This window comes from Lepidochelys kempii, chromosome 5 (genome assembly GCF_965140265.1).
Source record: "Lepidochelys kempii isolate rLepKem1 chromosome 5, rLepKem1.hap2, whole genome shotgun sequence".
Taxonomy (NCBI): domain Eukaryota; kingdom Metazoa; phylum Chordata; order Testudines; family Cheloniidae; genus Lepidochelys; species Lepidochelys kempii.
In genome coordinates, this window is record NC_133260.1 from 71,508,148 (window position 1) to 71,532,949 (window position 24,802).

Genomic DNA, 24,802 nt, shown 5'->3' on the forward strand with positions numbered 1-24,802 from the left:
TGGGTGAGGAGGCTATGAAACTTGGGGTGGAGGGCGGTTGGTTACACAGGAGCTGTAGCGACGGTCTGTGCTCCTGCTGCCTTTCCTGCAGCTCAGCCATACACTGGAGCATATGAGTTTGATCCTCCAGCAGCCTGAGCATTGACTCCTGCCTTCTTTCAGCAAGCTGACGCCACCTACCATCTTCAGCCCACCACCTCTCCTTGCGGTCATATTGTGTTTTCCTGCACTCTGAGATTGTCTGCCTCCACGTATTTTGCTGTGCTCTGTCAGTGTGGGAGGATAGCACGAGGTCAGAGAATATTTCATCATGAGTGCGATTTTTTTTGCCTTCTGATCTTCGCTAGCCTCTGGGAAGGAGAAACATGCAGCTGGTGGAGGGGAAAAAAAGGGAGAGTGGTAGTTAAAAGGACACATTTTATAGAACAATGGGTACACTCTTTCATGGTAAACCTTGCAGTTAACATTACATAGCACATGTGCTTTCATTACAAGGTCGCATTTTGCCTCTTATTGAGGGTATGCCGGTTTGGTGTGAGAGATCACTCACGCAGGGCCAGGCAACAGAATTCGGCTTGTAGACAGCCATGGTAAGCCACAGTCCTTTGGCTTCTTTAACCTTCATAACATGTGGGAATGGTTTCAAATAGCAGCGCTCCCATTGCCCATACAAAGTAGCCATTGGGTTGGCCATTAAAAATGGGTTGGCAATTTAAAAGGAGAGGCTGCGTTTTCCGGGTTCACATGCAGCAGAAACCCAACTAACCCCACCCCCGCACATACACACACCCAATTCTCTGGGATGATGGCTTTACTCCTCCCCACACCGCGCGGCTAACAGCGGGGAAGATTTCTGTTCAGCCACAGGCAAACAGCCCAGCAGGAACGGGCACCTCTGAATGTCCGCTTACTAAAACCACCCTATTTCAACCAGGTGACCATGAATGATATCACTCTCTTGAGGGTAACATAGAGAGATAAAGAACAGATGTTGTTTGAATGCCAGCAAACACCGAGATCATATGCTGCAAAGCTTTGTTCTGCAATGATTTCCGACTACGTGCTACTGGCCTGGCGTGGTAAAGTCCTCCATGGAGGACGGAATAAGGCTGCCCTCCCCAGAAACCTTTTGCAAAGGCTTTGGGAGTACATCAAGGAGAGCTTTATGGAGATGTCCCTGGAGGATTTCTGCTCCATCCCCAGACACATTAACAGAGTTTTCCAGTAGCTGTAGTGGCTGTGAATGCCAGGGCAAGTTAATCATTAAACATGCTTGCTTTTAAACCATGTATAATATTTACAAAGATAAACTCACCAGAGGTCCCTTCTCTGCCTTCAGGGTCCGGGAGCCCACCTTGGGTGGGTTTGGGGGGTACTGGGTCCAGGTCCAGGGTGATAAACAGATCCTGGCTGTTGGGGAAACCAGTTTCTCTGCTTCCTTGCTGTGAGCTGTCTACAACCTCATCCACATCATCGTCTTCCTTGCTCCCAAAACCCACTTCTGTGTTGCCTTCCACTCCTTGGACGGAGTCAAAGCACAGGGTTGGGGTAGTGGTGGCTGCACCCCCTAGAATGGCATTTAGCTCATCATAGAAGCGGCATGTCTGGGGCTCTGAACCTGAGCGGCCGTTTGCCTCTCTGGTTTTTTGGTAGGCTTGCCTGAGCTCCTTAATTTTTATGGGGCACTGCTGCAGGTTCCTGTTATAGCCTCTGTCCGACATGCCCTTGGAGATTTTTTCAAATATTTTGGCATTTCGTCTTTTCGAACGGAGTTCTGCCAGCACGGATTTGTCTCCCCATACAGCGATCAGATCCCGTACCTCCTGTTCGGTCCATGCTGGAGCTCTCCAGCAATTCTGGGACTGCATGGTCTCCTGTGATGATGAGCTCTGCATGGTGACCTGTGCAGGTGAGCTCTCCATGCTGGCCAAACAGGAAATGAGATTCAAAAGTTCGCTGGCCTTTTCCTGTATACCTGGCCAGTGCATCTGAGTTGAGAGCGCTGTCCAGAGCAGTCACAACTGAGCACTCTGGGATAGCTCCCGTAGGCCAATACTGTCGAATTGCATCCACAGTACCCCAAATTTGACCTGGCAAGGCCCATTTCAGCACTAACCCCTCGTTAGGGGTGGAGTAAAGAAATTGATTTTAAGAGCCCTTTAAGTCAAAAAAAAGGGCTTCATTGTGTGGACGGGTGCAGGGTTAAATTGAGATAATGCTGCTAAATTCGACCTAAACTCGTAGTGTAGACCAGGCCGAAGATAGGATAAGGGAGTGGTTTTATGAACTAGTTCAGGGAAGGTGTTCTGTGCATAAGGGATGACACTGAAGAAACCATGAAGGTGGGAGAAGCAGGCAAATGGGTGAGGAAATCTCACACCATTGGTGGAGCAGAGGAGGCAGGTGACAATGTAGTAAGATTAGATAGTAGTAATCCAGATAGATAGGGTGAGACAAAGTTATGTAGAGCCTGCCTTAAAGATAAGGACTTGGTCTTGATGGAGTGGATGAGGGGCACTCAGACAGTAGCCGTGCCATGGTCAGAGTGACAGACCAGGAAGGTTTCAGAGTGGTAGCCGTGTTAATCTGTATCAGCAAAAAGAACGAGGAGTACTTGTGGCCCCTTAGAGACTAACACATTTATTTGAGCATAAGCTTTCATGGGCTAAAACCCACTTCATCTGATGCATGCAGTGGAAAATACAGTAGGAAGATTTTATATATATATATATATATACACACACACAGAGAACATGAAAAACGGGTGTTGCCATACAAACTGTAATCAGAGTAATCAATTAAGGTGAGCTATTATCAGCAGGAGAAAAAAACCTTTTGTAGTGATAATCAGGATGGCCCATTTCCAACAGTTGACAAGAAGGTGAGAGTAACGCGGTGGGTGGGGGGGGAGAAGGGGAATAAGCATGGGGAAATAGTTTTACTTTGTGTAATGACCCATCCACTCCCAGTCTTTATTCAAGCCTAAGTTAATGGTGTCCAGTTTGCAAATTAATTCCAATTCAGCAGTCTCTCGTTGGGGTCTGTTTTTGAAGTTTTTTTGTTGTAATATTGCGACTTTTAGGTCTGTAATCGAGTGACCAGGGAGATTGAAGTGTTCTCTGACTGGTTTTTGAATGTTATAATTCTTGACATCTGATTTGTGTCCATTTATTCTTTTACATAGAGACTGTCCGGTTTGGCCAATGTACATGGCAGAGGGGCATTGCTGGCACATGATGGCATATATCACATTGGTAGATGTGCAGGTGAACAAGCCTCTGATAGTGTGGCTGATGTGATTAGGTCCTATGATAGTATCCCCTAAATAGATATGTTGACGCAGTTGGCAACGGGCTTTACTGTAAGGATAGGTTCCTGGGTTAGTGTTTTTGTTGTGTGGTGTGTGGTTGCTGGTGAGTATTTGCTTCAGGTTGGGGGGGCTGTCTGTAAGCAAGGACTGGCCTGACTCCCAAGATCTGTGAGAGTGAGGGATCGTCCTTCATGATAGGTTGTAGATCCTTGATGATGCGCTGGAGAGGTTTTAGTCGGGGGCTGGAGGTGATGGCTAGTGGCGTTCTGTTACTTTCTTTGTTGGGCCTCTCCTGTAGTAGGTGACTTCTGGGTACTCTTCTGGCTTTGTCAGTCTGTTTCTTCACTTCATCAGGTGGGTATTGTAGTTGTAAGAACGCTTGATAGAGCTCTTGTAGGTGTTTGTCTCTGTCTGAGGGGTTGGAGCAAATGCGGTTGTATCGTAGAGCTTGGCTGTAGACAATGGATCGTGTGGTGTGGTCTGGATGAAAGCTGGAGGCATGTAGGTAAGTATAGTGGTCAGTAGGTTTCCGGTATAGGGTGTTTATGTGACCATCGCTTATTAGCACTGTAGTGTCCAGGAAATGGATCTCTTGTGTGGACTGGTCCAGGCTGGGGTTGATGGTGGGATGGACCAGGAAAATGATTTTTTAGCTGCAGCAGTTTGAATAGCTCCGAGAGGGTCAGGGTGGGAGTGAAGAAAGTCAAAGGTTGCAGTAATTCAAAAGGAAGGTGATAAGGGCCAGGGCAAAGATTTTAGCTGTGTAGACCAACCAAAAAGGTCAGCTCTTGAGAATGGTATGGAAGAAGTGGTGGCAGAATCTGGACCTGGCCTGCAGAGAGGGAAAAATGGAAAACGATATCTGGGTTTCAGGCTTGAGTGACTGGGTGGCTAGTGGAGCTGAAAAATGTGAAGAGAGGAAGGTTTGGAAGGCAAGATGAGGAGCCTGGTTTTGGCCATGCTAAGTTTATTCAATGGCATACCTATGTTTGCGGTAATTGCAGCCAGGCACCTGTGACACCCATGGCTGTGGTGCCAACAACATTCTGAGATTTTGGAAACAGTCTGGACAACCACCTTGGTGGGCCAAAGCAGCTGGAAAGCCAGCTTAAATGTCTGCCTGGGGTTTCCCTTTGTATAAAAGGAATGTTCAAGTGCTGAAGAGTCAGAGAAGCAGCTCCATGCCACTCCTTTCTCCTGGCCCCCAGTACAGGGGGCATTCCCAAGAAAAGGGAGCAGAACCATTCATGAGTATAAGAAAGCTCAGAACCTATTCTGCTATGGACTTCAGTCAGAGTATGAGCAGGCCCTTAAACTGCATAACTCATCTCTTTTAAAAGATACATCTGATAACATACACATTTTATTTCTGGCATTCCTTTGTCATTTGTTGTTAGTTCCATACACAACAAATATTTGTTTCAGGGATTTAAACACAGACAGATCAGAAGATATGCTTCTTACCAACGAAACTCTGTTTTGAAGAAGCCTGTTTTTTACATAGTTATCAAAAGTTGCATAGCTAAATACTGAGAACTTGGTTTAGCTTTGAACTCGTGCAGCCCTATAAAATTGATAAGTGCTTTAGTTGTACAATTAGTTTGCCAGAACATTCCAGGAATTATCCGCATGCTGAGGAAATGGAATCAGTTCAGTCCAACAGAACAAGCTTGTGTGTGCTCACTCGGAATCACCTGTATTGATCTGTCACTGAAGGAAAGAAGGAATACTTTTTAGCACATGGTATGTTACAGAGGCACCTTTAACTGAGGATATATAGAGTACATCACCAAATAGACTTCAAGGTATTTCATTTAATTCAATAGTTACATTTCTCCCAGTATCATGGTTCCAAATATTTCTTTCAAGGACATTTTGATAAATAACTAATAGGGTGGTAGGTTCAAGGAACTTGCATAGGAATGCAGGACTTCTTTTTTGACGCATCCTAGACTCATGTGCTAGAATCTTGCACAAAGATGCCAAGCACGTAGTGCTGACTCAGACTGCCAGGTGGATCTTGATAGCACCAACCAGGGTAAGGAGGACTGGGACTATCCCTTTGGGGCAGAGGGAACTAGGGGTTCGGAGAAAGCAGAGCTCTCAGGGAAAATCCTAAAAATAGCCAAACTTGGGGGCAGAAAATGTAAGATGAGGTTTATGGAGTTTTTGTTATTAAGTTACCAACAAAGTGAAACTCCATGGCAATATATGATGTGTGTCTATTTAGAGTGCGGGGGGATGTTAACCTACTTACAGTGACATTTTGTGAACATGGTACTAGCATATGTATTGGTAACTGTAGATATATCCTTTATCAAGGCAAATGGGTTAGGGTCCAATTCTACAACATTAATTCATGCTAAGTAGCATTTACTCACAATATCAGTCCTAAAGGGCTGTTCAAAGTCATGGTTCTAGGTCTGGACCTTTCTATTCAAGTCAATTCAATGCACTTAATGTTCTTCTTTTAAATACATGAGATTTCATTTCATTACAATTGCAAACTACAGTTTTCCTCCGCAGCTGTGTGTTCTTAACAACTTTGTCAGTTAAAACCTGCTGAATTAGTTTTTTTAGCACTTAACCAAGGCAGACCCAAGTCAGTTTTAGCTATAAAGCTGAACTTAAGCTGATTTCAGCTTGAATGGACATTGGCTATGCAAGAACAGAGGATGAATCGTTGCCAGTTCACCACTTCTGGGCAAGCAAGATTAGGAGACACTAGTTTGATCTGAATCAGTTCTGTCTGTTTGTTTTCAAATACTTACATTTTGAATTTTTCTTGCTACAGTGGAAGCAAATACATTCAGTTTAGGAAATTTCATTCCAGATTAAGTACAAAAGCATTCAAGATCACCATTGCCCATCACGTTGACAGTTTCTCTGATCTGCACATACTATATTGTGACAACAGCATTGCATTACATTAGAAAACAGTTAAAATGTCCCCTACATTTCTGCCACCAGGTGTGGAAAGCAGAGTCTGAAAACATGTAGTGGTGCATGGATGTGCGATTTATGTTACAAATGGGCATTGATATTTTGGGAAAATACACATGGAAAATATCAGCTAAAACACAGGAGCCTACTAAATCAATAAAGTGAGGTTTCCACAGCCAGAACTTCAGCTATCATTATGGGCAGTGATCCCTCCCACCTCCAGGTCCCCTCCCCCACAAATGTTTTTAGCCATAATGTAAAATAAATCTGTTGTTGTGAAAGCAATGTATAGATATGAAGTTATTTCTTATGTGGCTAAATATGGCTAAATTTTTCCCTTTAACTAGAGTGAAAGTTGTGATTTCCTCATTGAGAAAATAGATGAAATAATAGATTAGATATTAGGAAAAACTGTCTAACTCTCAGAGTAGTTAAACTCTGAAATACCCTTCCAAGGAAAGTACTGGAATCCCCATCTTTGGAGGTTTTTAAGAACAAGCTGAACAAAATTCTGTCAGGGATGATTTAGGTTCACTTGGTCATGGGTCAGTGCAAGGGGCTGGACTTGATGACCTCTCAGGGTCCCTTCCAACCCTACATTTCTATGATTCTATGGACAAGGAAGAACCCTGATTCTGTTCCTATTGAAGCCAATGCCAAAATGCACGTTCAATTCACAAGGAGCAGGATAAAGTCTAATATCATTCGATGATTCACTATGTATTGAGATATCTATAGGATCAGCAGATGAATGTCTGTTTTTAAATAGCAGACAATGCTCATTCTTTGATTAGTCCTTCTTTGCACTCCCAGGAATCACTTGTTTTTTTTATTAGAGAGACAAGGTGGGTGAGGTAATATCTTTTATTGGACCAACTTTTGTTGGTGAGAGAGACAAGCATTCATGGCTTGAACGCTTGTCTCTCTCACCAACAGAAATTAGTCCAATACATGTACATTGTACATGTATTGTACATTGTACATGTACATGCCATGTACATTGGTCAAACTGGACAGTCTCTACGTAAAAGACTAAATGGACACAAATCAGATGTCAAGAATTATAACATTCATAAACCAGTTGGAGAACACTTCAATCTCTCTGGTCACGCAATCACAGACATGAAGGTCGCTATCTTAAAACAAAAAAACTTCAAATCCAGACTCCAGTGAGAAACTGCTGAATTGGAATTCATTTGCAAATTGGATACTATTAATTTAGGCTTAAATAGAGACTGGGAGTGGCTAAGTCATTATGCAAGGTAGCCTATTTCCTCTTGTTTTTTCCTACCCCCCCCCCCCCAGATGTTCTGGTTTAACTTGGATTTAAACTTGGAGAGTGGTCAGTTTGGATGAGCTATTACCAGCAGGATAGTGAGTTTGTGTGTGTATGGGGGTGGGGGGGATGTGAGAAAACCTGGATTTGTGCAGGAAATGGCCCAACTTGATTATCATGCACATTGTGTAAAGAGTTGTCACTTTGGATGGGCTATCACCAGCAGGAGAGTGAATTTGTGTGGGGGGGTGGAGGGTGAGAAAACCTGGATTTGTGCTGGAAATGGCCCAACCTGATGATCACTTTAGATAAGCTATTACCAGCAGGACAGTGGGGTGGGAGGAGGTATTGTTTCATATTCTCTGTGTATATATAAAGTCTGCTGCAGTTTTCACGGTATGCATCCGATGAAGTGAGCTGTAGCTCACGAAAGCTTATGCTCAAATAAATTGGTTAGTCTCTAAGGTGCCACAAGTACTCCTTTTCTTTTTGCGAATACAGACTAACACGGCTGTTACTCTGAAACTAGTCCAATACAAGATATTACCTCACTCAGCTTGTTTCTCTAATATCCTGGGACCAACTCAGCTAAAACTACACTCAAGTTTTTTATGTCACTTTAGTAAAACCTGGAATTTGGCAGTCACAACTCTTTATAAAAAAAGAGAAAATATATTTTTAAGCAAAATAAATTTCTCACTAAAACACTTCATAGATTACTTGGATATGGTTCAGAATCTGGCCCTTCAGTTAATCCAGATTTACACTGATGTAATGGAGATCAGATTGTAGCCCTTCATCTATAATGACCCTATCTGGCATATGTCAAATATTTTTCAGGAATGTTAATTTTATTTGACTATGTCATTTAAATTTATTGATTGCAAATGCCATTGCATATACTCCTTAGATTGTAAGATCTTGGTAACAGGGTCTGTGATTTTGAATGTGTGTTTAGATAGCTCAGCACAATGAGGCCCCTATTCCTCCTAGAGTACTCTGCATGCTACTACAGTCTATGTATTAAAAGTAGTAGTAGTAATATAATAATAAATAATAATAATATATATGAATCTTGCAATTTTAGGACTTTGGTTGAGTTGTTTGTAAACTCATTTCTCATGGATATTGCTGCTTAGTTTCTGTTGAATTGAATCGTGAAGTATTCACTCCTTTTGAAGCTGAACACTGTAATTTAAGGATTTAACCTATACGTAGGACATTGGTCTGTGTAAATACATAGATCACTGTCTAAAGTGCTGCCTCTGCAGATTGTACAGTTTCTTGCTATTTTTAATAAGTTAAGTGCTGGAAATTTCAAAAATGCTTGAAATTAAATTCTAAGGGTCTACAGTGTAGTTTTGCTGGTCTGTACTTGGCATTTCTTGAAAGAAGCCTTGTTCATCATCATGCCTCTTGGCATTCTCTCTCGACTCAGCAAGTGAATTTAAGAATTTTAAAGGGATGTTCTAGATACAGTTTTATCCTTTGATGAACACTTCAGCACTCGTTATTTGTCCCTGCAGGAATGTTATAAAGCTGAATGAAGTTTCCATCTCAAAACAAAATACTTTATGAGAGCTCCGGATGGAAATACAAAGGAACCTCATTAGAATGTTGGGAAAAAATGTTTTTAAGTCAGGAAATTCAGATGTAATGGTTCCACAAACTGTCTTTAAATTGCCTCCCTTTTTTTCCTTTTATCATTCACACATATCAGAGACAATAACCATTCTGTGGACCTGGTAAATCCATAAGATCAACCACAACATTTACATTATCTGCTAAAATTTCCTGGTGCTTCCAAACGTTCAAACAGAATCCCAACAAAAGGTCAACAGCAAACCCCTCCATAATTAATTTTATTTAAAAGTAGTTCTGTGCGTTATTTTTCATTAAGAACTAATGGTAGCCAAATCCAGTTGGGCTACTGAGTAATCATGATTGGTACACGGGGTACTGTAATCTGGGCACTCAGTCTGGAGTGGGAGAACTGTAGGATTCCACCCTGAGAGAGGTGAAGGTTCAGGGCCTATCACCTGAGAGGGGTGAAAGTTACAGCTAGCTCTGGACTGTGATATAAATTACCAGGGGTCCTGGTAGATTCTCCATCACTGGAAATTTTTAAATCAAGATTGGATGCGTTTCTGAAAGATATACTCTAGTTCAACCACAGCTCTTGGATTTGAAACAGAATAAATTCAGTTAAATTCTATAGTCTGCGTCATGCAGGAGGTCAGACTAGATAATCGTAATGGTCCCGTCTGGACTTAAAATCTACAAATCTGTTAATCTATTTTAAATTAATCTGTCACATTATTCCTGTCCTTAAGTTTCCCCACTGACACAATATTCAATTCTGTATAGATTTTCAGGTTCTTTTTCTGATCTATATAATTTTTCATGGTCCATTTTATATGTTAATGCTGAGTTAGCTGCTTGTTATGACCCTGATCAATCCTTTTAAAAATATTTGTTGATTTTCATTTCCTTCCTGTTTTAAATTTTGACATCAGGCCATCAAAAAAAAGGTCTTTAATCTGCTGAGTTCTTCACTACCACTGAAAAGCAAATAAAATTGGAAATATTGGGCATCCTGGAATTTGCCAGTCAAATTGAAAAGCTATTTGTTCATCTTAGAGAGATTAGGTTGGTGGGGTAATATTTTTTATTGGACCAACTTCTGTTGGTGAGAGAGACAAGCTTTTAAGCTACATAGCACTCTTCTTTAGGTCTGGTGATTTCAGGAAGTGTATAGTTGTCCTTTCTATGGTGAAGAGACTGTGGTGGATGTGATGTTTGTTAAGAATTTCACCGTTGATTTTTTTCTGAAGCAATCATTGTAATGATCAAGAGTGTGGTTTTGTCCACTGTGCAGTGTCCACTCCGATGATTCTTTTTTCTTCAGACTGTCGGTAAGCATATGGTAATTGTGGGTGGTGTTATCATTGTTGTCAAAGAATTCTTTGAGACTGAGTCGGCAGAAGAATTGTTCTAGTTCTCCAGAGATTAGTATGGTATCAGGTTCTGTGGTGGGGAAGAAGTTTAGTTGCTTGGGAAGTACAAATAATTGAGCTCTGGTTAAATTCAGTCTTGATCAATTGATGATGTTGGGTGTCATGTAGTGTCCATGTGATGGGTCCTCATGCCATGGTTTCTCCCCAAGGTAGTATTCTGTGGGCTGTGGAGTTGTTGTAATTGGTTCCATTTTTTGTTTTTGTGTTGGCTGTCATCAGGTTTTTTTATAGTTGTTTTGGGTTTCTTGGATGTTTTCCAGGTAAGCATCCTGATATTTTTCTTCCAGTGTGTGGGAGCATGTGATGATTTTTTATTTAGATGGTCTCTTCTAGAGTATGTGAGGTGCAGTAAGTGGTTCCTCAGTTTTTCTGAAGACCTTCTGCAGAGCTTTCAGCATATTTGCAGTTGTATTTTGTGGTCAGAGGGTTATAGATGATGAGTCCTTTGGGGATGATGTTTTGTTTCTTGCATTTGCTCAGGAAGTAGATGTCACTGTTAGGTTCTGTTTCCTTTTTCTTCATGTCATGGAGTTTCCATTTCAGATGGCAAAATTCGATATCTTCCATTGTTGTGTGCAGTGTTGTAGCTGTCTTGGTCCCAGGATGTGAGAGAGACAAGGTAGGTGAGGTAATATCTTTTATTGGACCAACTTCTCTTGATGAGAGAGATAAGCTTTTGAGCTATACAGAGCTCTTCTTGAAGTCTGGCTTTGTTCATTTGTTCACTTTGGCATGTAAGTAATGTTATGGTTGCCTTTATTTCTTACTGTAATTAGTTATGTGACCAGTGATAATTAAGGGCCCAGTTTTGCCACTCTTACACATGTTCAATAAATAACCCCTAACCCCAAACTGCTCAGTGGGCACCCATCACACCTAACTCCTAAGCGTAGTACCTTACTCCATAAGAAGTTCCACTGAAATGCTTGGGACTACTTGAGATGGAAGAGTGACAGAATCAGTCTCTTAGGGTATGCTGTGTTGCACTGTCTAACTCTTTAAGTAGACTGTTTTATATTTTCTTCAGACAAACAATGTGGTAACTGAACTTGCTATTAATGTACAGTGAAAAGACAGTTGCCCAAATTTGTCTTGGGAATAAACCATTGACATCAATGGAATTTCATCAGGGATGAATTTGGCCCAGTATCTTTAATATGGTACAGTAATGCAGTTGAGGATAGTGATTGCTGAATTGAATAGGCCAGGCCAATATTTGAAGGGGCATGTTCAGAACTCATTTACAGGACTGTGTAAATATCATATTGCATCAGTGTAGGATGCAAAGGCTATTCTGAGGAGTTGCCATAGTGGTAGGATGAATCATTTCCATGCCTTTTATGCAATAAAAAGGATTTGATGTGAATTTAAGTGGGCATCCTCTAATTCCTCTGAAAACTGCAGATACTGACTGCATGATTTAGAACAGTAGCTGGCACCTCTGATTGACCACAGCTCCATTACAGGTTTCAGAGTAACAGCCGTGTTAGTCTGTATTCGCAAAAAGAAAAGGAGTACTTGTGGCACCTTAGAGACTAACCAATTTATTTGAGCATGAGCTTTCGTGAGCTACAGCTCACTTCATCAGATGCATACCGTGGAAACTGCAGCAGACTTTATATACACACAGAGAATATGAAACAATACCTCCTCCCACCCCACTGTCCTGCTGGTAATAGCTTATCTAAAGTGATCATCAAGTTGGGCCATTTCCAGCACAAATCCAGGTTTTCTCACCCTCCACCCCCCCCCACACACAAATTCACTCTCCTGCTGGTAATAGCCCATCCAAAGTGACCACTCTCTACACAATGTGCATGATAATCAAGTTGGGCCATTTCCTGCACAAATCCAGGTTCTCTCACCCCCTCACCCCCCTCCAAAAAACACACACACAAACTCACTATCCTGCTGGTAATAGCTCATCCAAAGTGACCACTCTCCCTACAATGAGAAAAGGAGTACTTGTGGCACCTTAGAGACTAACCAATTTATTAGAGCATAAGCTTTCGTGAGCTACAGCTCACTTCCGCTACAGCTCACTTCCTCTGAGGAAGTGAGCTGTAGCTCACGAAAGCTTATGCTCTAATAAATTGGTTAGTCTCTAAGGTGCCACAAGTACTCCTTTTCTTTTTGTGAATACAGACTAACACGGCTGTTACTCTGAAATCTCCCTACAATGTGCATGGTAATCAAGGTGGGCCATGTCCAGCACAAATCCAGGCTCTCTCACACCCCCCTTTTTTTTTTCCCCAGGGACACACACACACACACAAACTCACTCTCCTGCTGGCAATAGCTCATCCAAACTGACCACTCTCCAAGTTTAAATCCAAGTTAAACCAGAATGTCTGGGGGGGGGTAGGAAAAAACAAGGGGAAATAGCCACTCCCAGTCTCTATTTAAGCCTAAATTAATAGTATCCAATTTGCAAATGAATTCCAATTCAGCAGTTTCTCGCTGGAGTCTAGATTTGAAGTTTTTTTTGTTTTAAGATAGCGACCTTCATGTTTGTGATTGCGTGACCAGAGAGATTGAAGTGTTCTCCGACTGGTTTATGAATGTTATAATTCTTGACATCTGATTTGTGTCCATTTATTCTTTTACGTAGAGACTGTCCAGTTTGACCAATGTAAATGGCAGAGGGGCATTGCTGGCACATGATGGCATATATCACATTGGTGGATGTGCAGGTGAACGAGCCTCTGATAGTGTGGCTGATGTGATTAGGCCCTGTGATGGTGTCCCCTGAATAGATATGTGGGCACAGTTGGCAACGGGCTTTGTTGCAAGGATAAGTTCCTGGGTTAGTGGTTCTGTTGTGTGGTATGTGGTTGTTGGTGAGTATTTGCTTTAGGTTGCGGGGCTGTCTGTAGGCAAGGACTGGCCTGTCTCCCAAGATTTGTGAGAGTGTTGGGTCATCCTTTAGGATAGGATGTAGAACCTTGATAATGCGTTGGAGGGGTTTTAGTTGGGGGCTGAAGGTGACGGCTAGTGGCGTTCTGTTATTTTCTTTGTTAGGCCTGTCCTGTAGTAGGTAACTTCTGGGAACTCTTCTGGTTCTATCAATCTGTTTCTTTACTTCCGCAGGTGGGTATTGTAGTTGTAAGAAAGCTTGACAGAGATCTTGTAGGTGTTTGTCTCTGTCTGAGGGGTTGGAGCAAATGCGGTTGTATCGCAGAGCTTAGCTGTAGACGATGGATCGTGTGGTGTGGTCAGGGTGAAAGCTGGAGGCATGTAGGTAGGAATAACGGTCAGTAGGTTTCCGGTATAGGGTGGTGTTTATGTGACCATTGTTTATTAGCACTGTAGTGTCCAGGAAGTGGATCTCTTGTGTGGACTGGACCAGGCTGAGGTTGATGGTGGGATGGAAATTGTTGAAATCATGGTGGAATTCCTCAAGGGCTTCTTTTCCATGGGTCCAGATGATGAGGATGTCATCAATATAGCGCAAGTAGAGTAGGGGCTTTAGGGGACGAGAGCTGAGGAAGCGTTGTTCTAAATCAGCCATAAAAATGTTGGCATACTGTGGGGCCATGCGGGTACCCATAGCAGTGCCGCTGATCTGAAGGTATACATTGTCCCCAAATGTAAAATAGTTATGGGTAAGGACAAAGTCACAAAGTTCAGCCACCAGGTTAGCCGTGACATTATCGGGGATAGTGTTCTTGACGGCTTGTAGTCCATCTGTGTGTGGAATGTTGGTGTAGCGGGCTTCTACATCCATAGTGGCCAGGATGGTGTTATCAGGAAGATCACCGATGGATTGAAGTTTCCTCAGGAAGTCAGTGTTTTCTCGAAGGTAGCTGGGAGTGCTGGTAGCGTAGGGCCTGAGGAGGGAGTCTACATAGCCAGACAATCCTGCTGTCAGGGTGCCAATGCCTGAGATGATGGGGCGCCCAGGATTTCCAGGTTTATGGATCTTGGGTAGTAGATAGAATATCCCAGGTCGGGGTTCCAGGGGTGTGTCTGTGCGGATTTGATCTTGTGCTTTTTCAGGAAGTTTCTTGAGCAAATGCTGTAGTTGCTTTTGGTAACTCTCAGTGGGATCATACAACTGCAAATCAATCAGCAAGAATGTGCAAGACTGCTATATATTTAAACAGTAAGAAATTGATATTGTTTGCCTAATCTGTAATGTTTGTGTTCTCGTCCAAAGTGCTACAGTTTAAAAAGGAGCTTTAACAGTAGGGAAAAGAAGAGAAATTGGATGAAGGGGGTAGAAGGTAAAGAGAGATAATTGGGCCAGGGTTTGGTCATGGGGATACAGAGCACTTCACTACTAAGTCACTTGTTTAATCTAGCCAAGGTAGCTTCTGTTTAGTACCCTGTGTGTGAAAGTTTGGGTGGCCCCAAGCCAGTTCATAGTGGATAGTTGTTCACATCACAAAAGCACTACAAGTATAATTGGCAATAACTGGCACTCTCATTAGCTGTGTTGACAGAAAGGTGATGGACTAAGCGGAGATGGAGACATCTCACCTCTTGGCTCCTTCAGAACAGGGCTGAGACACACTGGTAGAGTTGTGTGAAGAAACTTGCAGGTACGCTCCTCAAACTCTACCTGTCCTTTCTGCTGAGTAAATATAGTATGTCATTTTCCTCTTTTGTCAAGCTATTATTTTCCATGAACACGATATCCCCATAACAAAGTCACGTCACCCACAGTCCTGGCTAACAAACAGAAAATGCATACAAGTCATTGTTTGGTTTTTCTGTGATATTATTCTAGCCATTTGTATTTGAATGAGAGTATTGTCCATCACCACCCAACTTTCTTTGCTTGATCTTGAAGTCATAATCCTAAATTTACAGCATCACAGTCTGTTGTCCTGGAAATGACTAATGTCAAACTTCACACTTTACAGTTCCACACACAAATGATTAAAAATGCTGGAAAAGATAGAAGATTGTGTGCTGGGCAGAATTAACATCTCATTTTGTGTGTTTAATGCCCATGTCTTTTCTTTAACCTTTTTTTGGGAAGAACTAGCACAATATTGCGTTTTAAATCACAGATTTAAAAAACATATTTAGTCTCCAAATCCATTGCAATATAAAAGTGATTTTATATATATATATATATATAAGGTTATTTTAGCAACTCATTTTAAGAATATACAATGAGTTATAATCTATGGATTTTATGAGATTAATTAGAAAGTAGTAATAATGTAATCAAGCTTTTGAGATTCAAATTCTCTTCTCCATTGCCCAGGGATTATGACAAAGGTTTAAAAGGTCAACTGGGGAAACTGACAGCTTGTTTGAAAAACTCATCCATTCTGACATGTTATATAGTGAAAAAATATAATACCCCTAAGAGAGTCATTACAGACATTAAATGTGAAGTTGTGGACTCCTTTTTATAAGGGTAACCTTGTCCCTTGGTAGCTATTATGTAAAATTATAATGATATTTTTTCATGGTCACTTTCAACCCCATTCAGTATTAATCTTTGTCTTTTTTGGTTGTTGTCTCATTTTAATAACCATTTCTGAGTACCTTGAAACAGCCAATATTACTAATTTGGTTCCAGGATGAATTTTAATTGATATTTCTCCTGAAAGAAGTTTTCTAATGTTCTGCCCCTTTGAAGGACTTTTCAGTCAGGAAAGAAGAATACCAGCAGTATTTAAGAATTTGTATTGAAGAATAGATATTTTTTAATAAACAGAACCATGTTGCATTTTCCATCTGTTTTACCTCTTTGCAGTTTGTAAATCTCAGCTGCCTTTTCTCAGTCACAGAATTGAGTGGTACATCTAATGTATGTCACTGATCAGACTGATTACACCCAAAATGATGTGGTTAGTTCAGTGCAGTGTTAGAGCAGGAGGTAGTAAATGAACCTTTATCTCTTCTTGAGTTTCATTTGGCCTGATCCATACCCCACTGAAGTCAATGGAAGTCTTTCTAACTTGTATGGGGAAGCATCTGGAGGAATGGCAAAAGTTGTGTCTGCTTTCAATAATGAAGGAATTGTCACCCTTATGTCAAAGTGGTTCATAATCCCAGGATTTTACTGGAACTGTTGCTATTCCTTCAATTCCCAGGTAGCTATGGTGTCTTAAAGTGCCTTACTGCATTTATAATTGGTTGAGAGGCTGAGGCCTTTACTCCAGCTTGGAGATGTTGCTGTAGCTATCTTGGCTTTTGTTACATTCTGGCTGGAGGACTGCAACACACTCTACCTAGATGACCTTTAGATACCTTTAGAGTTGCCCTTTAAAAGTATTTGAAAGTTTCAGCTCAGTACATAATGCAGCTGCTCACCTTCCGCATGGCGTGGACCCCTGGGATCATACAACCCCAGTACTCAGTGCTCTGCACTACCTAATTTGACCAATTCAAGGTGTTGATTATTATTCTCAGAGACCTCTGTAATCCTTCTGCCAGGTGAAGCCAGCAGCAACAAGAGTCGGATTCAGTATCTAGGGGTTCCTTTTCAACAATACAACACAAAACTGGCTCAAGCCCCTACCCAGTGACCTAGGACAATTACACACCACCCCCTGGGTGCCTCTAAGAGGCAATACTTCCCCTCTCGCAAGCAGAGTCTGAGTGTAGCAAAAAAATTTAATAAAAGGAGGGAAGTAACTCAGCATTCATTTGGGAAAACACCGCAACTAGGGTTCATAAACATAAGCCATGAGCAAAAAATCCACCCCCAAGTAAGTTGGGCAGTGTCCTTTTCCCCTCAGGTTCTTAAGTCCAGCAACCCAAAAGTCCCTTTAACATGCCCATCCCTTCTCTGCACCCCACTCACAGTTGCTGTCCTTGACCAGTGCAGCCCCAGAGTTCAGAGGTTTATCCACAAAGTTCACCTCCCACCCTGGCACCTTACACGCTCCACTGCTCGCGCACTCGCTCATCACCCCAACAGCCAATTACCATGCCTCTCTGTGGGGCTCTGTTCTGGCCCACTCCACCAGCCGCCCAGCTGGCCACTCACCAAGGTGTCTTCAGGGCCCCCTACTTAACACAGCCCTCAGTGATTTCAGCTGTTAGTGGGGGAGCCTCACTGCTGGTGCACACTGGGAAGTCTCTTGCAATAGAGACACTGTCCCAAAGTAGATTGAATACTTACATCTAGATATAAGTGATTTCAGCTCTGCAGCATGTAACAAGACTCTCAATTGAGTTTAAAATAGCTCCTTTATTATACCATGCAGAGGATTGGTCAAATGGTGTCTAGGACTCTTAAACAGAGGCCACACCACCACCTGTCCCCACCCTCTCTCAACTCACTGGGCTTTGGAACCCATGTTCCCCGCCTCCCGAATTCCATTCAGTTGAGGGTGAATCCCTCCATCAGGGTATCCCAGGTACGGTTCTGCTGCCCTTGGTTCACACAACAAGAATAACGACCCTTTATTACTCCTGCCCCAATAAGAAGGAGACTGGGGATCCAACCCCAGCCACAAGCGATCATTTGGGCAAGCAATCCCATCATGCTGAGCACCTAGGCAGGGTAGGTGTGTCCACATCTGGGATCTGACTACCTGAGAAACTACTTCTCACCCTTGTGTTATGATGATAGCTGATGTCAGGTGAGATGTGTTTGCTGTCAGTCCCTAGGACAGAACTATCCAGAAACAGTGGAAATTTGTTCACAGTAGAAGGTCCACACCATTGGAACTCACATCCTTTGACAGCTGGCCAGCACCCTGGCTTGGTGTCCTTCAGAACATGGTGTGAGGCACATCGACTTAATTAAGCATTTTGTTGACCTGGCCGGGCTAAGATGTCTGCTTGCTGGTAGCTGTACAATGAACTTAATTCATAGCACTAAAATTGGCTCATTTTGGCTACCCACCTGGGTAGTTTATTTATTGGCTTGATTTTATTAAGCCGTAAGGCATCAGGGATTGGAAAAAATTTAGTATGGATAAATGATATAAATAATACCAAAGCCATAACACCATTGTAGTGGTGGGAGGGATTCTCTCACTGCTGTCACCTAGTAAATAAAAAGGATATTTTGACAAGCAGTATTACAGCATTTCATTCATTTTACAATTCAGAGCTTCATCATATTGTGACAATTGAAGAATGTGTGAATTTTATGCTTCTGAAGTATTTAAAGGTTTATTATTTTATTGGCTCCACTTAAGTATGTTCCAATATCTATACTGTTGCAACAGCTCAGAGTTTAACTAAAATTTCAGAGTAAACGTTTTATGGGCTAAATAGAGGTTAGATTCTGGGCATCAGAGGAAGCAAATACTTTTTGGAGTCCTCTCCCTTCCTCTTATGTAGGCTCATAATCACACTCCATGCACTCCTCAGAATGCAAGGACTGCTTCTGACTAGAGCAGCTAGCACTAGCCATCCCCAAATGGATAGGGAGGAGGAAGAGGAGAAGGCAGAACATACCCAGAGCTGGGGGTCTATGGATCAGTGAGGCACTGAGAAAATCCCATTGGTGTGACTGAAATTAGTAATTTCTAATGGGATGCCTCACCTGCAGTTTGAATGTGGAATTGAGAGCAAGGCTCCGCAGAGAGAGACTCTGCTACAGCCTAATGGGGTGTGGGGCAAAATGCTGGCATTTTGGTTCCATTGTGAACAGACATTCAGAGCTTGCCTGCCTGTGAGATCTATAATTTCTGGAAAAGCAAACTGCTGATTTGGGAAGAGGTAGCTAGAAACATATCAAGAAAAATAATAAGAAATGTTGTTTCCTCTTCACCCAGTTTATCTGTTTATTCCTTGTTTTCAATGCTATGATGTCTATCAAGACATTAATAAAAGGAATTTTTGTACTTCCTCCCCTGGCTGCCCACTATTGAGTAGAGATAATTAAAAGGTCATGATGAAGGATAGAAGAGAGTGGAGGAAATATAGATCCTGTAAAAATGGAGGGGAAGAGAAAGAGACAGACTCTTATTTCTGTGGCATCCATTATTATGTATGCTGGCTTCATTCCAAAACCAAAAAGGTAGCTTTTGCGGTGGATCTCTCTTTTTCTCTCTACCTCGTCTCTTTGGGTCATGCAATATAGCAATAAGCAAAAATATGTGCAGAATGGGCTTGTGAAAACAAGAGGCAGGCAGTGGTGAAGTAAAGGAGGAGAGGCAATCCAAAATCTTCTCTGGAGTAGAGTGGGAGACAATATATTGAATATCATTACAAGCATTTCTTTTGCACAATGTCAGTGTAAAAGCAGAGAGACAAGGTGGGTGAGGTAATATCTTTCATTGGACCAACGTCTGTTGGGGAGAGAGACCAGCTTTCAAACTCCACAGAGACCTTTTTTCAGATAATAACAAAATATATTACCTCATCCACCTTGTCTCTCTTGTGGCCTTTGACCAACATGGCTACAACACTGCAAACAAAAATGTAAAAGCCCGCAAGGGACTTTGTTGCAAATGAGTTATCCTGAATTGTTAGGAGGCATGCAAAGTAGCCACCACCAGAATTATTAGATGACAAAACTACAACACATTTTCATGAGTGTCCATCACTTCTGACTTTGTGCTTTCCTAAGGTAATTTGCTGTTTCTTTTCCCTTTCTGTGGAAACCAAACAGTGCTACCTGAAGCAGCCTACTAGAGCTACCCATAAAAGGAGGAGGAGTACTTGTGGCACCTTAGAGACTAACCAATTTATTTGAGCATGAGCTTTCGTGAGCTACAGCTCACTTCATCGGATGCATACCGTGGAAACTGCAGCAGACTTTATATACACACAGAGAATATGAAACAATACCTCCTCCCACCCCACTGTCCTGCTGGTAATAGCTTATCTAAAGTGATCATCAAGTTGGGCCATTTCCAGCACAAATCCAGGTTTTCTCACCCTCCACCCCCCCCCCCCCAAATTCACTCTCCTGCTGGTAATAGCCCATCCAAAGTGACAACTCTCTACACAATGTGCATGATAATCAAGTTGGGCCATTTCCTGCACAAATCCAGGTTTTCTCACATCCGCCCCACCCCCATACACACACAAACTCACTCTCCTGCTGGCAATAGCTCATCCAAACTGACCACTCTCCAAGTTTAAATCCAAGTTAAACCAGAACATCTGGGGGGGGGGGGTAGGAAAAAACAAGGGGAAACAGGCTACCTTGCATAATGACTTAGCCACTCCCAGTCTCTATTTAAGCCTAAATTAATAGTATCCAATTTGCAAATGAATTCCAATTCAGCAGTTTCACGCACACACACACACACACACACCCCAATCCCTTTCTTTCCCCTTTTCATTGCTTGTGACCTTTCATCCTGGAGCTTGACTCTAACCTACTGGCTACCTGGGAAGGTGAAACCCTAGATCAAATACCAGCATTGATTGCTTTTCTATACATAAAGTTTACTGACATTTCGTTTAATAAGTACAGATTTTAAAAAATTACTGCTAACATTGCACAAGAGTGGCACATCAGAACTAAAGGATCAAAACAGGAGAAAATCAGCAGTTGCAAATTTTGGGCTGCCTGCTCAAGATGTGAGCCTGCTAATGCTGGAACATATAAAGTACTCAGTCCTTTGGCCAACCTGTATAAGAACAAAGTGTTATGGAATCATACAATCCTACCGATAGGAGACATTAGGCAGTTGGACCACAGGATGCCTGACTATGAAGATCCTGTGATTTTAAGTGCCTTTGGAGCAGCAGTGGTCATTATATCAAACTAATTTCATCACCCTTACCCTGCTTAGTATCACACCCAAAGCCTGATTATTAGGGTTTGTGTGGGATGGATGAATTAATTTCACTCTTAATATGCCTCTTTCCAGATCTCACAGACCTCAGTCTGTATTGCACGTCTTAAGAGTTCTTCATGTTGCTGCTTCTGTTATTTGTACTGAGATACAGTGTTAGGCATTACTGTACAAACACACAGCAACACACGGGCCCTGCCCTCCCAAATTTACATTCGAATCTGTATGTGTGTGTAGGGTGACCAGATGTCCCAATTTTATAGGGGCAATCCTGATATTTGGGGTTTTTTCTTATATAGGCTCCTATTACCTCCCACCCTCTGTCCTGATTTTTCACACCTGCTGTCTGGTCACCCTAGGTGTATGAGTGTTTCTTTTCAGAGTAAATACAGGCTCTCTGCAGACATGTGAGGCTGTTCAGTTAGTTAGTGAATCATCTGATCTCTCAGCAAGGGCATAATCCAAACCCTTTGAAGGCAATGGAAAGACTCCCATTGACTTCAGTGGGCTTTGAACAAGCCTGTAAGTAATGTAGTTGTAGTTTCATGTAGTTGAAAGCAGCTATCAAATCCCCCCTCATTCTTCTCTTCTGTAGACTAAACATCCCCAGTTCTCTCAGCCTCTCCTCATAATTCATGTGTTCCAGTCCCCTAATAATTTTTGTTGCCCTCCGCTGGACTCTTTCCAATTTTTCCACATCCTTCTTGTAGTGTGGGGCCCAAAACTAGACACAGTACTCCAGATGAGGCCTCACTGTGTCGAATAGAGGGGAATGATCACGTCCCTCGATCTGCTGGCAATGCCCCTACTTATACAGCCCAAAATGCCATTGGCCTTCTTGGCAACAAGGGCACACTATTGATTCATATCCAGCTTCTCGTCCAGTGTAACCCCCAGGTCCTTTTCCGTAGAACTGCTGCCGAGCCATTCGGTCCCTAGTCTGTAGCGGTGCATTGGATTCTTCCATCCTAAGTGCAGGACTCTGCACTTGTCGTTGTTGAACCTCATCAGATTTCTTTTGGCCCAATCCTCCAATTTGTCTGGGACCCTCTGTATCCTATCCCTGCCCTCCAGGGTATCCACCTCTCCTCCCAGTTTAGTGTCATCTGCAAACTTGCTGAGGGTGCAATCCACACCATCCTCCAGATCATTAATGAAGATATTGAACAAAACTGGCCCCAGGACCGACCCCTGGGGCACTCTTCTTGATACCGGCTGCCAACTAGACATGGAGCCATTGATCACTACCCGTTGAGCCCGACAATCTAGCCAGCTTTCTACCCACCTAATAGTCCATTCATCCAGCCCATACTTCTTTAACTTGCTGGCGAGAATACTGTGGGAGACAGTGTCAAAAGCTTTGCTAAAGTCAAGGAACAATATTTTGATTCGGAATATTCAAGAGAGTGATTATTTTCTATTTATTACTGAAAGATAAATAACCTTTCTCCATCAGTGGAACCTTCAAAATATAGTGTCTCAAAATGTGAAGTTCATATTAGTGCAAAAGCTACATGAATATGGCTTAGACCAGTGAGAGATTCACTTACCAGTGATTTTTGAAAGAAAGATGATTTTTTTCTTCACCATGAGCAAATTACTGCTTTTTTCCATAGTAACCACAAAAGAAAGCAGCTGTACCAAGACTTGACTATGCAGAAACCTCTACAGTCTTGTTAGGCAAAACAAAATGTAAGCTGTAATATTCATTATGTCTCTGTCAACAGGACACTCAATGCAATATAGAAAGATCAGACAGTAATGATGCAACATATGGATACTCTGAAGTCAAAGCAGGGTGACTTAAATGAGTTTACAAATGGTACAAAAGACAAGTCAAATATATATGTAACAACCCAGATGTACTTCAAACACTACTTTATCAAAATGCTTTTGAATTTACTAACAGGCAGGAAAGAGGGGAAATGCATAAGGTACTATACTAGTAAGTTATGAAAGTCTGGGGAATTCTTAAAATAGGTTATAGTTTGAGTCCGTACAATTGATTTTGCTTTGCAAGGAAAATATTTTGGACTATATAGACTTACAAATGTCTCCAGAAATCATTCAGAGACATATGGGGCTTGGAAAGTGAGGTAAGTAGTGAAAATACATTGCTAAGGTACCCTATCCTGTTTATTCTTGGTGATAATTTAGGTACCCATGCTATTGGGGCACTTACTTGAAATATTGGCAATAGCGCTTTGCAGATTTTCTAGTATTAAGAGAGTTAATGTGCTGGCTGAGAAGATACATGCTTCAGCTTACTCAGTAGGAACAACTATATAATAATGTCCTGGTGTGTATAACAACTCCATATATTGTAGATTTATTATATACACCAGGATATTTAAAATCCAGTAGGACTTATTCCAATCATTTATTTAATAAGTTAAAGAGTAATATACCAAGGGGAGTATACCTTGATTTAATTTGAGTGCAAAGAGTTAAAATATGATGCCAATATATCTGGGTGATACTGTTTATATTCAGACCTATCTGTAAATATCTGCCACTAAGGCCTGATCCACGCTAGAAAGTTTTACAGGCATAGTTATGTTGATTAGTTATGAAAAATCATACCCCTGACCAATCTAGCTATGCCAGCAAAATCCCTAGTGTAGTTGCAGTTATACTTGAAAAAAAGCCCTTTTGCCAATATAGCTTATTCTGTTCAGGGAACTGGTTTAAGCTATGCTGGCAAAAGAACAAGCCTTTTGCCAATATAAGCTGCATGTCCATTAAGGGGGTTGCTGGAATAGCTCTACCAGCAAATCCTTTTAAGTGTAGGCAAGAGCTAACTTACTTTTGTTCTGGCACAAAAGTTAACATGGATAGCCAGAGGGGAAGGAGTGGTGTATAATGGGGTGTATACCTTAACAATAGCTAACCATTAAATCTATTCCCACATTTTTTTTGAAACCTCAAAGTTTCACATGATGGGAAAATTGCTTCCTGGCTAGCTCTAATAAACTGTGAAATTAAAGCCCTACAATTTTCAAAGGTAGACATCAAAGCAGTATAGAATAATATAAAGTTAGTCATTCTTTTACACCAAAAAGGTAAAAACAGCACTCTTTCAAATCTGTTGATCCCTTTTTACACTGAATGGCAATTTTTAGAACAGATTTTTGGGACTGTAATCTTACAATGCAGAAAATGCAGACAGTTTCACTATGAAATATTAAAGTCTATTCTTTTACTGTCTATACTGTTTTGTACTAATGGTTCTACTGGTAATGGTCAACACTGGGCTGGGGAAAAGTTGCCATTTCTCTTATTGTAAATTCACTCTGACATCTCAAGTGATACCAGGTAACACTACAAAACTGAATTACAAAGAAAGTATGAATATCCCAATATTTGGCTTCCAGCTGCAAGAACTTATTTGTTCATCACCATGGCAACTGCTGCCCCAGCCTTGCTTAATACGGTACTTGTCTAGACAGAAACAAATATATCTGCACTTACTTTTATGTATTACTGGTTTTAACAGAAAGGTGTGTGTAAACTGGGGTGGAGGGAGGAAAACGCTCCCAGGACAGGATGATAGTGTATATGAAAGAGCATTTATGAGCCT